At 47.5% G+C, this 14,906-nt stretch overlaps 1 protein-coding gene across 1 annotated transcript in view; it reads right to left on the bottom strand.

Moving 5' to 3' along the window:
* The window catches only part of LOC107111494 (signal transducer and activator of transcription 5B), a 94,735-nt gene extending 80,599 nt beyond the window's left edge, over window positions 1-14,136 (bottom strand). Inside the window, exon 1 of the mRNA XM_015412460.1 lies at window positions 14,084-14,136. The gene's annotated coding sequence lies outside the window, so the exon portion shown is untranslated. The remainder of the gene's footprint in view (window positions 1-14,083) is intronic.
* Window positions 14,137-14,906: the final 770 nt, after the last annotated feature.

The raw sequence follows: 14,906 nt of genomic DNA, 5'->3' as shown, positions 1-14,906 counted from the left end.
ATGCAGAGTACATCATGCGAAATGCTGGCCTGGATGAATCACAAGCGGGAATTAAGATTGCTGGGGAAAAGATCAACAACCTCAGATATGCAGACGATACCCCTCTAATGGCAGAAAGTTAAGAGGACCTAAAGAGCCTCTTGCTCAGAGTGAAAGAGGAGAGTGCAAAAGTGGGCTTGAATTGGGAGGAAAGCGATGGCGAACCTAAACAGCATGATAAAAAGTAGAAACATCACCATGCCAACAAAAGTCCACATGGTCAAAGCAATGGTATTCCCAGTAGTCATGTAGGCTGCGAGAGCATAAGGAAGGCCGAACGCCAAAGAATAGATTCTTTTGAACTGTGGTGCTGGAGAAGACTCTTGAGAGTCCCTTGGACTGCAAGAATATCAAATCAGTCAATCCTAAAAGAAATCAACCCTGACTGTTCCCTGGAAGGCCAGATCCTGAAGCTGAAGCTCAAATACTTTGGCCACCAAATGAGAAGGGAGCACTCACTGGAGAAGACCCTGATGCTGGGAAAGACTGAAGGTCAAAGAAGAAGGGGACGGCAAAGGATGAGATGGTTAGACAGTGTCATAGATGCAACGAGCATAAAATTGAGCAAAGTTCAGAGGACGGCGGAAAACAGGAGGGCCTGGCGTGATCTGGTCCATGGGGTCGCGAAGAGTCGGACTCGACTGTGCGACTGAACAACAACAACAACTCACCCTGCCTCCCCCCATTCCCTTGTCCCTCTGAGCCCAGGTGCAGGCTCTCTTGGGACTGACTGTACGCGGCTGCGTGGCATGGGTCCTAGGCTGGTCACGCCCTCCCTGGGCCTGCCTGTGATAGTGGCCCCCGATTCTTGGCCTGGTCTGCATCCTCTTGTCTCCTGGCCCTAACACCTCCGGGAGGGGGATCTGCTGCCCGGCTGCTCTGTGTGTCGCCGACTTTGAAGGGGAGTAGCAATCCGATAGGTCAGCTAAAATGCATAAAAATTTGAGTAACAGGTGTTGGAAGTGTAACAATCATGTAGGATCATACTACCATATGTGGTGGACATGTAAAAAGGTTCATAAATATTGGATTGAAATGCATGCTTTCTTACAGTCAGTCTTGAATATTACAATACCTTTTAAGCCAGAGGTATTTCTGTTAAATTGTTTAGCAGATGACTTAGATAAGAATCATAGATACTTTATTTTATGTATGCCCCCAGCTTCATTGCCATTATTACTAGTATTACCTAGTAGTTATGTAGTCCTAATTTATTAATGTATTTTAATGTATTTATTGTCTTAGTGTTTTAAATGTTGTTAGCCGCCTTGAGCCAGTTCTGTGGCTAGGCGGGACACAAATCGAAATTATAAATATATAAATAAATATTTTACATGTTACAACAGCAGACGGCATTTCATTTGCAATGACATGGAGGACATTGAAGATCCCAATGTTGTATGAGTTGAAGATTATGGAATGGGCTGAACTTGACAGATTGACAAATATTTTAAAAGGAAAAAATGGAAGAAGAATTTATGGGACCTTGGAGGGCGTTTTGTGACTGGTTAAAACTTAAGTACTGAGAAAATAAGATTAAATGAAGAATAATAAAAATGATAGATGTAGTAGTTGTGAAGTTCTAATGAGAAGATTTGCATGCAGAATGTTAAATTGGATTTATATATATATATACTGTATTTTTCCTTTCCCCCCTTCTTTCTCCTTTCCCTTCCTCTGTGCATAAACTAATAAAATTCTTTTTTTAAAAAAGAAGAAGAGGAGGAGTAGTAATCCTTCTCCCCTGGGCATTTTTGGGGCATCGCAGCAGGTCTATCTTCATTGGAGGCCTCTCTACCCCCGTTCTCCCTTTGTCAGTCGCCGGGGTCTGTCTCCCACTGCTTGGTAGGTTTTGGGGCCCGTCTGTCTTCTCCGCCATCATGGCAGGATTGGGCTCTCTGCTTTCAGGCTCCGGGGGTCTCGTTCTGTCTTCCTTATTTGGGGGGAGCATGGGGGAGGTTAGCTGCGAGTCCGGTCCCAGCAGCTATGGGGGCAGCGGGGGCAGACAGAGCCGCAGCACCTTTCCCGATGCCAAAGTCACTGGTCTTCCATGCTGCAGGTTAGGGTCACAAGTGCGGTAACGGCCCGAGCTAAGGTCGGTCACCGCAGCAGCATCACCCACATTTTTGGGGTTGCTTATTAGTACAGGACATTATTTAAGAGAAAGAAAGTTTTTTTAAAAAAAGAAGAAGAAGGGATGCAATGTCTTCTATACCCTTCCTCCTTGTGCGAGAGAAGCAAGTTCGAAAGGTGTAGCTTTTCTCAGCTCCGCACGATGAGCCCACATCTATCAAAGAACTATTCCAGGAACCCTATCCTCCCTAAATCTGATCATTGTACAGAGGCAGACAGTCGCACACGGTTAAACACTTGAAAGCGGGTTCCCATGTTGCAAATTGCAATTCAAGGCAGGTTGTAAGTCGTAAAAGGTTAAAGCCAATCTCCTGATTTTCAAACTTCCTTGCAGGAAGCTTCAGGGTTCCTCGGAAGGAGAAGGGGAAGGGGTGAACAGGATTCTACTCAGGGCTGAATGGCAGCAAACCCTTGGTCTACAAGTCCTTTGAAAGTAGTGCTTCCAGTTACTGCCGGGAAGGGAATATCCAGATTTGCACCGCCAATCTGCCACTTATCGGGATGAGGGCATGCTTTCCCGCTTCATCACTGATCAGACTGGTAAACGGTGTGACCAGGAGAACATTAAACCACCCCCAAACATCAAGATTTCTTCTTGCCCTCGTTCCAAAGACAAATTCAGTCCTACAAATGAGAATTCTCTCCCTGACTCGGAAGCAATAACACCCACCACAATTTCTCCATAGCCAGAGCTTGTTATGAGCTGAGCCAAAGTACGCAGTGAACTCTTCGCTTTCTCTGCTCTGCTTTTGATTTTTGAATAGGAACTTGGCCATGCATGCAACACTCTGCTTTTTAAAAACTATTTGCATTCTAAACATTTAAAAAAGCAATTTTTCTCCTTCACTGCTAAAATCAACGAAGAACAGACACCAAACACACAAGAGCAACATCCTTTTTTCCACACTGATGACTGAGCAAAACGCAGTGTTTGTGTAGAGAATTTGCATATATGTGCAAAGAGGGAGATAACTGCCTTCTAGTAAGGACTTCAGTTCCTCCTACAGCAGGTTTTGGTAGTTCCTGCTTATTTACCATTCGCCATTCTTAAAATACCCTGCTCATTTACATGTTCTGACACTCCTCTCTGATTTGAGTTTCTACATGTCACATTACCAGCTTTCGCTTCCCATACTTAGGAAACCCTTAGGAAACTGGCTAAACCAGAGGTATCAAACTCATTGGAGGGCTGGATCTGACATAATTGTCACTTTGTCAGGACAGGCCATGGGTGCCATAAAATGTAATGCCAGGTACCGGAGACAGAAACTGAATAAAGGTCAGCAGCTCATAAGCCCAGACTTGTTGAATCCTCACTGCGAGGCCCCATGGGCTGGGTGGGGGTTGCAAAGGAAAGCCCATCTCCGTGGACTGGACAGCCGGCAGTGCAGCCCTGGGCAGACGCTCCCATGCTGCCTGACTGCTGCAGACAAGGCTGTTCTGCCCACTCCCCCCAAACAGTCTCCTGTTCCCTCCCTTGCACCAGTTGTTCGCGGGCCACATAAGCAATGCTCCCTCTACGCTGTGGAGGCTTCTGAGCAAAAATTCCACTTTCTGAGCTACCAGCATTAAAGTTGTGAGTGAGCGATTTGGCTACTGCATAAGTTAGTTTGCTCTGGAGCCATCCTTCCTAAGACAAAAATGTGTGAGCTGGAGGCTAAAAAACTGTGAGCTAGCTCACACTAACTCAGCTTAGAGGGAACATTGCACATAAGAGCCCTGGACCAGCCGGTTCCAGCCCCCGGGGCCTTCTGGTGACATCCCTGGGTTAGACAGTTAGAAAGCATTGAGATGAACAGAAATACTATACATTGTGAGGACAGACACTGTATACGCAAAGCTGGTGGGCTTTCTGTATAATGTATATAACAGACCACAAATGGCCAGCATCTACTGCCTTCCCACCTAGCCATTGGTTGGCCTGCTCCATCACATCACAGAAATGTTCAAAAGGAAAGGGCGGCACACAGCTGAAGCAAGGACGACATGGCAGGTGATGAGCAAGAAGCCTGAGCATTAGGAAATGCGGGGATAGGAAGGGGGAACCACAGGGGAAGGGGTTAGGGTGGGAAAGGGTCTAGTGATAGGAAGGGTGCAGTGCTATTGGCAGAACCGTCAGGAAAAGTAATTTTGGAAACTTGGAGAACGCGGGGAAAGAAGCCAAAGGACAATAAAAAGGGTAAAAGTCACACAGTTGGTGAGCTAACAAACCACCTCTTCGACAACTCGTTTTTGGCATATTCAACTTCATGTACGTAGATGGGACACATTCTGTGGATGTGACGTATTTTGGCTGTTCAGCACTATGACACAGACCAATAAGTTATTCCTCCAAAACATGTTTACTGGTGCCCCACACCGGGCTTTCTGCACCCCTCTAAGAACTTGAGCTGCCCATTTAGCAAAATCCTGACCTCATCGAGTACGCAGCTCTCAGGCAAAGCACAAAACAGATCCAGGGATAGAGAAGGACAAATGCAAACAAACAGGTAATAGCGGAGGCAAAAGCACTACAGTAAAACCGAGGCGATGAGCATGGTTCGGGTTTCCATAGCACCTACCTCCACCGTTCCTTGGTCTGACTGGAGCTCTTGCACACCACACCACTGAGAAAATCACAGGGGGGACCCACAGAATTGTTTTTAGTCTAATGCTGTCGGGGCTCCAGCAGCATACACTGTGCTCCAAATGAAATAAACGTTGGAAGCTGTTGAGCGTTATCGTTGTTCACACAGCTCCCTTTCTCCCACTGCACTAAAGTAGTTTTTCCCAGCAAGCAGCCCTGCAAACAAGAACCGCGTGAATCACGGTCTTGTGGAAACATCCCTGCCGTGAGATCAGCTCCTTAGCGACGCCAAAGCCTCGATATGAAGTCTCCAATACGGCTAAGTCACACTAGGACCGTGACTCACAAAAGCTACAAAAATGATCTGGTTAATGGAAAGAGGGGGGGAAATGGCTTCTATATAACTTTATCATCACGTACAACAACAAACAACAACATATCCAGGGCTATTTTGGGGCAGGAACACACAGGAACAGAGTTCCGGCTGGCTTCAGAGTTGGCCATGCCCACGCTGCGGGCGTGGCTACAGAGGGAAGGCCTGGAGAGCGACTCCCCCCCCCAGCAATTCCGAGGCGGGCAGGCCAGGGAGGTGCCTGGAAGCATCGGCCTTGTCCAAGAGCCGGCTTGCCCAGGCTCCCTGCAGCCACGGGACACCCGGGGAAGCCAAGGGAAGGCATGGGGTGTGGCCTAATATGCTAATGTGCTGTGCTGTCGGGGTATGGCCTAAGATGCTAATGAGTTTCTGCTGTTGGGTGTGGCCTATTATGCTAATGTTGCTGGGCTTTTTCTACAAAAAAAGCCCTGAGCATATTGTTTCGGCAGTAGCAACTGGTGCAAAATTCAAGCAGCCACATATCACCTGCATGCCAGAGGAGCGGCGAAGGCAGGCCCAACAGCATGACCATCCCTTACCAGCTGTCTAGCTCAACCCACACAACCCAGACTGCAATTGACTACACGAAGTAGGTGCCGCCAGTGCAAACAGGAATCCCATTAAAAAGAGAACCTGTCGAGTAAATATCTCTAGGTGCCTCATGCAAGCAAACCGGGCCTAGTAAATTCAGTGCAAGAGAACGTCTAATACTTAAGCCAGTCTTGCTTAACGTAAGAGCCACATAGAACAAACCACAGATGTTTGAGAGCCGCATGACATGAACAAATATTACAGAGATGTTTTGATTGAAAAATACGCAAATTTGCTTTTGATTAACATTAAATGAGACGGCCAGAAATAAAAACAAAAGGGGTAAAAATAGATATTGATAATAGTATTTATTTGTCCAATGATATTTGTAGGCTTGGGGGGGGCTTTGAGAAAGCATTTAAAGTTAAAGTTGGTTTCTTTCTCTGCTCCCTCCCCCACCTCAAGCCTACCCAGGAAGGGGGACACTAGCTGGGGAAGAGCCACCCTGAGCCACCCTGCCGGGAGCCGCAAAATATGTGTGAAAGAGCCACAGTTTGGCCACCCCTGGTCTAACATGTCTAGCTTCCTATGTTTCCCCCATATCGTTCAGGGCACTCTCGCCCATACTCCAATAATGTACTAATTCTGCTGGAAGCCCACAGTACCAATCCAGCATTCTCACTGAGCAATCTGGACTATTGTTATTCACTTCCACGTGAAGGACAATAAAACAATCCCAAGACTAACAACACAACCCAGTACAAGAAAACTGCTTCATTATCCTCATTGTTCTGGAAGAACAAACTTAGGGGGAGTCCCCCTGCTCTACGCTCCTTTAACAACTGCACAGCAAGCAGAAATTCAATTTTCCAAGAAGAAGATAAGGTTTTTTTATACCCCGCTTTTCTCCACCTTAAGGAATCACAGAGCGGCTTACAATTGCCTTCCCTTCCTCTCCCCACAACTGTCACCTTGTGAGGCAGGTGGGGTTGAGGGAGTTCGGAGAGGGAACTGTGACTGGCCCAAGGTCACCCAGAAGGCTTCATGTGGAGAAGCAGGGAATGAAACTTGGCTCTCCAGATTAGGGGCCACCACTCTTAACCACTACACCACACTGTGTGGACAGCTGATATGGTGTCATGTTTAAGGTGCCAAACCAGGATTTGAGAGGCCTAGATTCAAAACGCCATTCCATTATGCGGGGTGAGACCCTGGGTCAGTAGGTCTTTCTTAGCTACACCTGCCTCACAAAGGGTAAGGGTGAAGTGGAGGAGAAGGACAATGTACACTACCCTTAGTTCCAGAGTGAAATGGCAGGATAGAAGAGAGAGAGAGAGAGAGAGAGAGAGAGAGAGAGTTGTGCAATGAAGTCGCTCCCTTGGGAGGAAAACTATGGCAGACCTAGACAGCATAATAAAAAGTACAGACATCACTCTGTCAACAAAAGTCCATATGGGCAAAGCAATGGTATTTCCAGTAGTAATGTACGGCTACGAGAGTTGGACCATAAGGAAGGCCGAGAGCAAAAGAATAGATGCTTTTTAACTATGGTGCCGGAGAAGACTCTTGAGAGTCCCTTGGACTGCAAGGAGATCAAATCAGTCAATCCTAAAAGAAATCAACCCTGACTGTTCCCTGGAAGGCCAAATCCTGAAGCTGAAGCTCAGATACTTTGGCCACCAAATGAGAAGGGAGCACTCACTGGAGAAGACCCTGATGCTGGGAAAGACTGAAGGTCAAAGAAGACGGGGACGGCAAAGGATGAGATGGTTAGACAGTATCATAGATGCAACGAACATGAAATTGAGCAAACTTCGGAGGACGGCAGAAGACAGGAGGGCCTGGCGTGATCTGGTCCATGGGGTTGCAGAGAGTCGGACTCGACTGTGCGACTGAACAACAACAACAATAAAATGAATTAATGTCCTCCAAAACATCCTGTTGTTAACAGCCTGGCTCAGGTCTTGTAAGCAGAGAGGGGCCCTCATGGCTTCCTTGACTGAGTCAGTCCATCTCATGTTGGGTCTTCCCCTTTTCCTGCTGCCTTCAACCTGTCCTAGCATTTTCCAGTGACTTTTGTCTTCTCATAATTGTAACCGAAGTACGATAGCCTCAGTTTCGTCATTTTAGCTTCTAGGGAAGAGTTCAAGGCAGAAGTATAAGAAGTAATGAAAATAATCCAGTGATGGCCAAAAAGCTATACCCGCAGCTTGCTATTGGAGCTGCCGAAGGCACAAAACCTCGGTCTGTACAAAAGAAAGCGTAGAAACCGTAAGGCTTCATAAATGGGAAATGGAGGCTAAAAACATAGCAATTGCACTGCATAATTTGAAACAACATCTGTAATTCCTCATTTAACCTCCGGTGGAATCAACATGTCCTGTCCTATCGGCTCATGAAAAGAACCGTCTCCCATAGAAGCAGCTGCTCGACTTTTGCCTTCAAAGCTGCCTATAAAAGAGAAGGGAACGACAGAGCTGACCACTCAGGACCCGCATTAGAAGTGGCATTGCCTCTAAGCTGAGTTAGTGTGAGCTAGCTCACAGTTTTTTAGCCTCTGGCTCACACATTTTTGTCTTTGCTCAGGAAGGACGGCTCCGGAGCAAACTAATTTATGCAGCAGCCAAATCGCTCACTCATAACTTTAATGCCAGAAGCTCACAAAGCAGAATTTTTGCTCACAAGACTCCACAGCTTAGAAGGAGCATCAATTAGAAGTCTCTGTTGAGCCACGATGATTTAATGTCATCACTTTATTCTGAACAAATTGCCTGGCATTATGAGGGGCAGGAGGGATCGTATAAAGCTGAGACCGGGAGCAGCTGGGGGGAGGGGGATGGACACACAAATCTGTGTGCATTCTATCCTCAAATGCATCTCTTTGCTATCCTCCTATAACAGTTACACAGCTATTTACTTATCTCTGTTGGCACAGGGGGCTAAATGTGGACTCTGCACCCGGCAACCCCATGGTCAGATTTGGGCTTACAAGGGTATGATGTGAAATCATTTACTTTGGCTTATCGGAGGAAGCAAGTGGCCTGTAATGAGGGCGACGACAGGTACCCAAACGTCTGGGGCGGGAAGCAGATATTGCTTACTCAGACACAGACCTCAAAGTCTATTTATTTACATCTGAGTAAATCAACAGGAGCTGCTGAGAACACTGCTTATCTCCATTTGCACAATGTTAGAGATAACACAGACTGGTTATGTATGCATAATGTACATACATGCACTTCTGCGTCTCTGTGTATGGGCACGTATGTGCATACAAATATACCTTGACTCTCAGCGAGAAAGGCGGACTATAAATAAAGTGCGTACACACATGACCAGCCGCATCTGAATGCTCCACTGTGTCTCAGGAATGCAAAGAGTTACACATGCGTAGGTGACCAGTGATCTCATTTTATCATCTCGACAACCTTTCCAGATAAGTTAGCCTGATTCAACAATTTCAGGCTGCTGCAGAAAAAACAAAAACAAAACAGGAGACTTGTGGCTCTAATCCGCAGGAGTTTATACTAGACTAAAAATTGCCTGTCTTTAAGATGCCATGGGTCTCCGACTTTGCCTGAGAAGCTGTTGACCCCAATTCAATTATACTCATGTACACTGTTATATCAACAAAGACCAGTTGTGTGGGGAGGGGGGGGACAAAGTATTCAGCTCTTTACTCCTCCTCCCAACCAATGGATAGATGCTATCACCAATGTACCAGCTCAGGTTACAGCTACAGAACATGAGCTACTGAATCAGGGTACAACTACATTTGTTTATAGTTCTTCCTGCAAAGGAGGCTGATTTCAAGCACATGGATCCCCTGGCTGGTTCAGGATAAGCCAAGACTTTCGCAGTGTAGAGTGCCACCTGAGCTTCTACGTCCAAACCCAGCCACTACACTACAGTTTGGGGTGGAGGAAGACACTGCTGAAATAGCTTACAGCAAATGTAGAGTCTGATGGCACCTTTGAGAGCAACAAAGGTTTATTCAAGGTATGAGCTTTCGTGTACATGCACACTTTATCAAATACGTTAGTATGGCAGGCAAGGTTCAAACTTACAGCCAGAGAATGAACAGCAAATTAACACTCAACATGATGATGATCAAGATATGCAAAGTGACAGTAAATAACAAGTTAAGGTTATAAGGTCAACACTTGTCAACAAACTGGGAATCTTCATTCTCTCCTGATACCCAGTCACCTCCCACAATTAGAAAAAACACCTTTAGACATTTTTTCTGCTAGTTTGAGATATTTATTGCTTTACAACTGTTGACCCTATAACCTTAATTTGTTATTTACTGTGACTTTGCATATCTTGATCATCATCATGTTGCGTGTTAATTTGCTGTTCATTCTCTGGCTGTAAGTCTGAACCTCCTCTGCCATTCTAATGTATTTGATAAAGTGTGCATACACATGAAAGCTCATACCTTGAATAAACCTTTGTGGTCTTAAAGGTGCCACTGGACTCTGAATTCATTCTACTGCTTCAGACCAACATGGTTGACCAACTGGATCTAGCAAATAGGTCAAGATGATACACATGAAAGAAGCAAGTGCCATAGTACAAGGGAATGTCCTAGAGTCATCATTCATTCCTAAGTGAAAATCTGATAGACTCAAAGCATAACCAAAACCCAAGTCACATGGTGTTAAGAGCAAGTTTCTTACTAGGCAAGGCTGAAGAGCAGTGTCCCCTCTAAGCTGAGCTAGTGTGAGCTAGCTCACAGTTTTTTAGCCTCTGGCTCACACATTTTTGTCTTAGCTCAGGAAGGATGGCTCCAGAGCAAACTAACTTACACAGCAGCCAAATCGCTCACTCACAACTTAAATGTCAGTGGCTCACAAAGTAGAATTTTTGCTCACAAGACACAGCTTAGAGGGAACACTGCTGAAGAGTTTGGGATTTTTCAGTTTAGAAAAGAGATGATTAAGGGGGCAACATGACAGAGGTTTCTAAAATTAGCACAAGGTGGAAAGAGCTGACAAAAGGACTTTTTCTCCCTCTCCCAAAATTCTAGAATTCAAGGGCATCCAATGAAGCTGATGGGCAGTAGATCCAGGGCTGACGAAAGGAAATACTTCTTTTTTATTTATCAAAATAAACAAATTACCGATATACAAAAAAATACAAAATGTTCATAAGATACATTGCCAATCTGAACCCCCTTTCGCCCTGCCTCCATGGACACAGAAAACCGTTCACCAGCAACTGACAATATTCACACTATTTCCACATATACAGTTGCCAGCTCAATTCTTTGTGTCGCTCTTGACCATAAAAGGCCTACTCTATGTGTATCTGTTTTTCTGAAAAGCAGTTAGATTCATTAAAATCTAGGTCTCCTTTATTTTCAACAACCAGTCTTGCACTTTACGGATATATTTTTTTGTTTCCACTGCCTGTAAAAACCCAGCCTGGCAGCAGTGAGGCAACCATTTGCTGATCTCTAGGGATACTCAGGTAGGTAAAAGGAAATACTTCTTTACACAGGATTAAAATGTGGAATTCGCTGCCAGAGGCTGTAGTGATGGCCACAGGAATAAACAGCCTCAAAAGGGGATTAGAGAGACTCATGGAGGATAGGTCTATCAGTGGCTACTAGCCATGGTGACTAAAGGGAACATCTACATTCAGGGACAGTCAACCTCTGAATCCCAGAGCCAGGAGGCAATATCAGGGGAAGGCCTCAGCCTCTGTGTCCTGTTGTTCGCCCTCCAGAGGAATTGGCTGGCCACTGTGTGAGACAGGAGGCTGGACTAGACAAACAACTGGTCTGATCCAACAGGGCTCTTTTTATGTTCTTTTCAGGGAAGGCCTCAGCCTCTATGCCCTGTTGTTGGTCCTCCAGAGGAACTGGTTGGCCACTGTGCGAGACAGGACACTGGACTAGATGGACTATTGGTCTGATCCAGCTAGGGCTCTTCTTATGTTCTCATTTTCTTATGTTTTTACTGTCTTACATTCTCTGTTTTTCAGTCCAACCTACCTCAGGAGGCTAAATATGAGTTGCTCACTGAGGAGTACTACAGAAGTAATAATTGCTTTGAAAGCCATATGCTTCCAAAGCAATTAAGCAGGCACACACAGAGCAAGATCATCCCATAAATTAGAATATATGCAAGAAGAAGAAAAATTGTATCTCTATGAGAAAAACTGGGTAAGAATGATCTCGAAAGAACGCTGAGAAAAGTTACTTTTGTTTCACAGAAAATGTCAGCTGAATCCCTGAAAGCAGTCATTCATAAACCACGCTTTCATCAAGAAAGTCCCAAGCAATTCAGTATAACGCGGATGATCTGATGAGCCGGTGAAGATGGCAGATCATTTTTTTTAAAGTACGATAAAAATGTAAGAAGAGCATTACTGCGTCAGACCGGTGGTCCATCTATTCCAGCATCCTGTTGCGCACAGTGGCTGGCTGTGTGTGTGTGGGGGGGGCATAGAGGCCAACATCTTCCCCTTATGCTGCCTCCCCACACTGGTATTCAGAGGTCAGCTGCCTCTGAATGCAGAAGTCCCCTTGATGATGATAAAATATTTGTGCGAAGCCTCCATGACAACCGCTCTACATGAAAGTGGAGGAGAGCTGCATGCAGAACACAAGCTCTCTCAAACGTGGACCTGAACTGCCACAACTTCATGCTTTTTCTCCGGAAGACAATGCCACCAAGACACACAGGAAGAGGCAAATGTGGAGCAATACACCAGGCAGCCCACATGAACCCGAGCACCAATGATACGGCTTTGAAACTGCAAATGTCTGGGAAACTGCAGGGAGGGGAAGCTACACGGCAGATTTATTGCTGCTTCTGCTGGGAGGTAAACACTCCTCCACAGCCCAGCACGCGTTGTTTACAGCTCAGCAGTGAAAGCAGAACAGATCGCTGCTGCAACGCACAAAACTCCAGGCGTCATTAGCCGCCCTGGCATGGCACATGTGCCCACACACTAGCCTCCATAGGGCATTTTAAAAAGAACAAACATGCACCAAAGCATCTCCACATTGTAATCCGACTAAGGGTTCAGTCTATTTCACTGCAAGAATTAGCCCCAGGGTTCGCAATTTAAACTCGAGATTCTGTGCCTGTCCAGAGAGGAGATTCTGCGCACAGTGCTCCTTCTTGACAGGATTACAGACTAGCAGGGCCCACAGTGAGGCTGCAAAGGGGGTATCCATTAGTCAGTTGTAGCACAATAAAACCAAACCCACCAGCACGTCAAAGTCTACCAACATAAAATTCAATGTCCACTCCTTCCGATAGCCAGAATTCCAGAGGGCTCAACTCCCCTCCCAGCCTCTTTTGGTTTGGAAAACAAGCACAAGCGTATACTTGGCTCAGAAAGTCATTGGGGTTTTTTTGCATTATTCACAGAAATAGCGGTGGCTTGAGCGCTCACACACACAGCCTGCCTGATACAAACATATACAAACATTGAAAAATACTACTTTTTACCTGTGCTGTTCTTAATAACACTGCCAGCCAGCAAAGCTGTCAACTTGTAAAAGAAAGGCCACTTAACACTTTCTTTACTAAGGCCAACCAAAACAACACAAAATTTTCAGGTGGGTAGCACACAAAAGCTTGTACCCAGAATAAAACTGAGGTGAGCAGTGACTCACGAAGGCTCCTACCCTACCACAAATTTTGATAGCCTTTGGCTGCGGTCTCACACACACACACTGATCTGCTTTCAATGTACTTTCCAAGGGGGTTTTATTGTGTGACCTGGCAGAATCCAGTTGGAAAGTGCAGGGAAAGTGGATTATTTAGGGTGCCTTTAAGGTGCTACCGGCCTCTTGCTGTCTTCTACTGCTACAGATCACAAAATAAAACTTTGTTGGGTCTTCAAGGTGCCCCGGGTCTCAAACTGAACACGACGTACTTGTGGAAGCTTTGCTGGGTTCTTTTTTTAATTCGTCTGAGTGCGAAGTTAGGGGACGGCTGGGTGGGTGGCGCTAGTAGGGGGACCTACACGGGCGACGACCTCCTTTTCCTGTGTCAACTCCCGCGGTCCTTATCGCGTCCCTCGCACACTCTCTTCTCCTCCGGGGGCTTCCTCGCTCGGACCCGGCGGGGGCCCAAGCGGCGTTCCTGAACCCCCAGGCATTCCACAGAGACTCGGGGCAGCAGGGAGGCAACCCCTCTTCCCTATCAAGAGAGCGCGACACGGGTATGCCGCCGCCGCCGCACGCGTCCCGACCATTTTGAGAGGAGCCTGACGCGGCCCTCCGCAGGGCGCATGCACACGTTGAAACAACACCCGCACACCCAAACACGCGGCGGCGGCGGCGGCCACCGAAGGCGAAAACAACATTGCGCACGAAGGCGGCGCGGGGCTTCTGCCAGCGGGCCGAGCAACGCGGGTCGCGCCTCCTCCTCCTCCCCCCCGGCCTCCCCAAGTGGCCAAAGGCGCCCGTCTCTTACCTGGGCCGGCCGGCGCCGGCTGCCAGGGCTCGGCACGCCGCCTCGCTTCCCCGGGGCTGAACGGCCGGACGACGGAACTCTCCGCAGTAGTCGCCGCAGCCCGAGAGGGGAGGAGAGGCGACCCCGGCAGCAACAGGCAGCAGCTCCCGCCCGCCCGCGCCTCCGAGACGCGACGCGGGCGGCCCTCCTCGCCACACGTGAGCCGCCCGGCCGCGCCGCTCCGCTCTCCGAGAGGCCCCAGAAGTCTGGCAACACAACACACAAGCACGCCCGCACCCCGCCATCCGGCTTTCGCCCACGAAGAGGCGGAGAGAGGGGGACCCTCCTCAGGCCCGGGGGGGGGGGGCTTGAGAAGGAGAGACGCGGCCCCTGCCAGTGTTCCCTCTAAGCGGAGCTAGTGTGAGCTAGCTCGCAGTTTTTTAGCCTTCGGCTCACACATTTCTGTCTCCGCTCGGGAAGGAGGGCTCCAGAGCAAACTCATTGATGCAGTCGCCGAATCGCTCGCTCACGACTTTAATGCCAGGAGCTCACAAAGGTGAATTTTTGCTCACAAGACTCCACAGCTTAGAGGGAGCATTTCCAAAGAGACAACCCGCGCCTCTCCATCTGCGTCGTTTTAAGGGATTGTGACTAAATCCTGCCTTTCTTGCAAGGAGATCGAGGTACTTTTTAAGGGATGCCAGCCTCCAGGTGGGACCTCGGGATCCCCCCGGAATTCCAGCTCAAAACTGCAGAGATCCGTTCCCCAAACGGCTGCTTTGGAGGGTGGACTCCAGGGCATTGTACCCCACTGAGATCCCTGTCCTCCCCAGCTCCACCCCGA

This window comes from Gekko japonicus, unplaced genomic scaffold (genome assembly GCF_001447785.1).
Source record: "Gekko japonicus isolate JY-2015 unplaced genomic scaffold, Gekko_japonicus_V1.1 scaffold8, whole genome shotgun sequence".
NCBI lineage: Eukaryota > Metazoa > Chordata > Lepidosauria > Squamata > Gekkonidae > Gekko > Gekko japonicus.
This window is presented reverse-complemented; position numbering and strand designations above follow the sequence as displayed.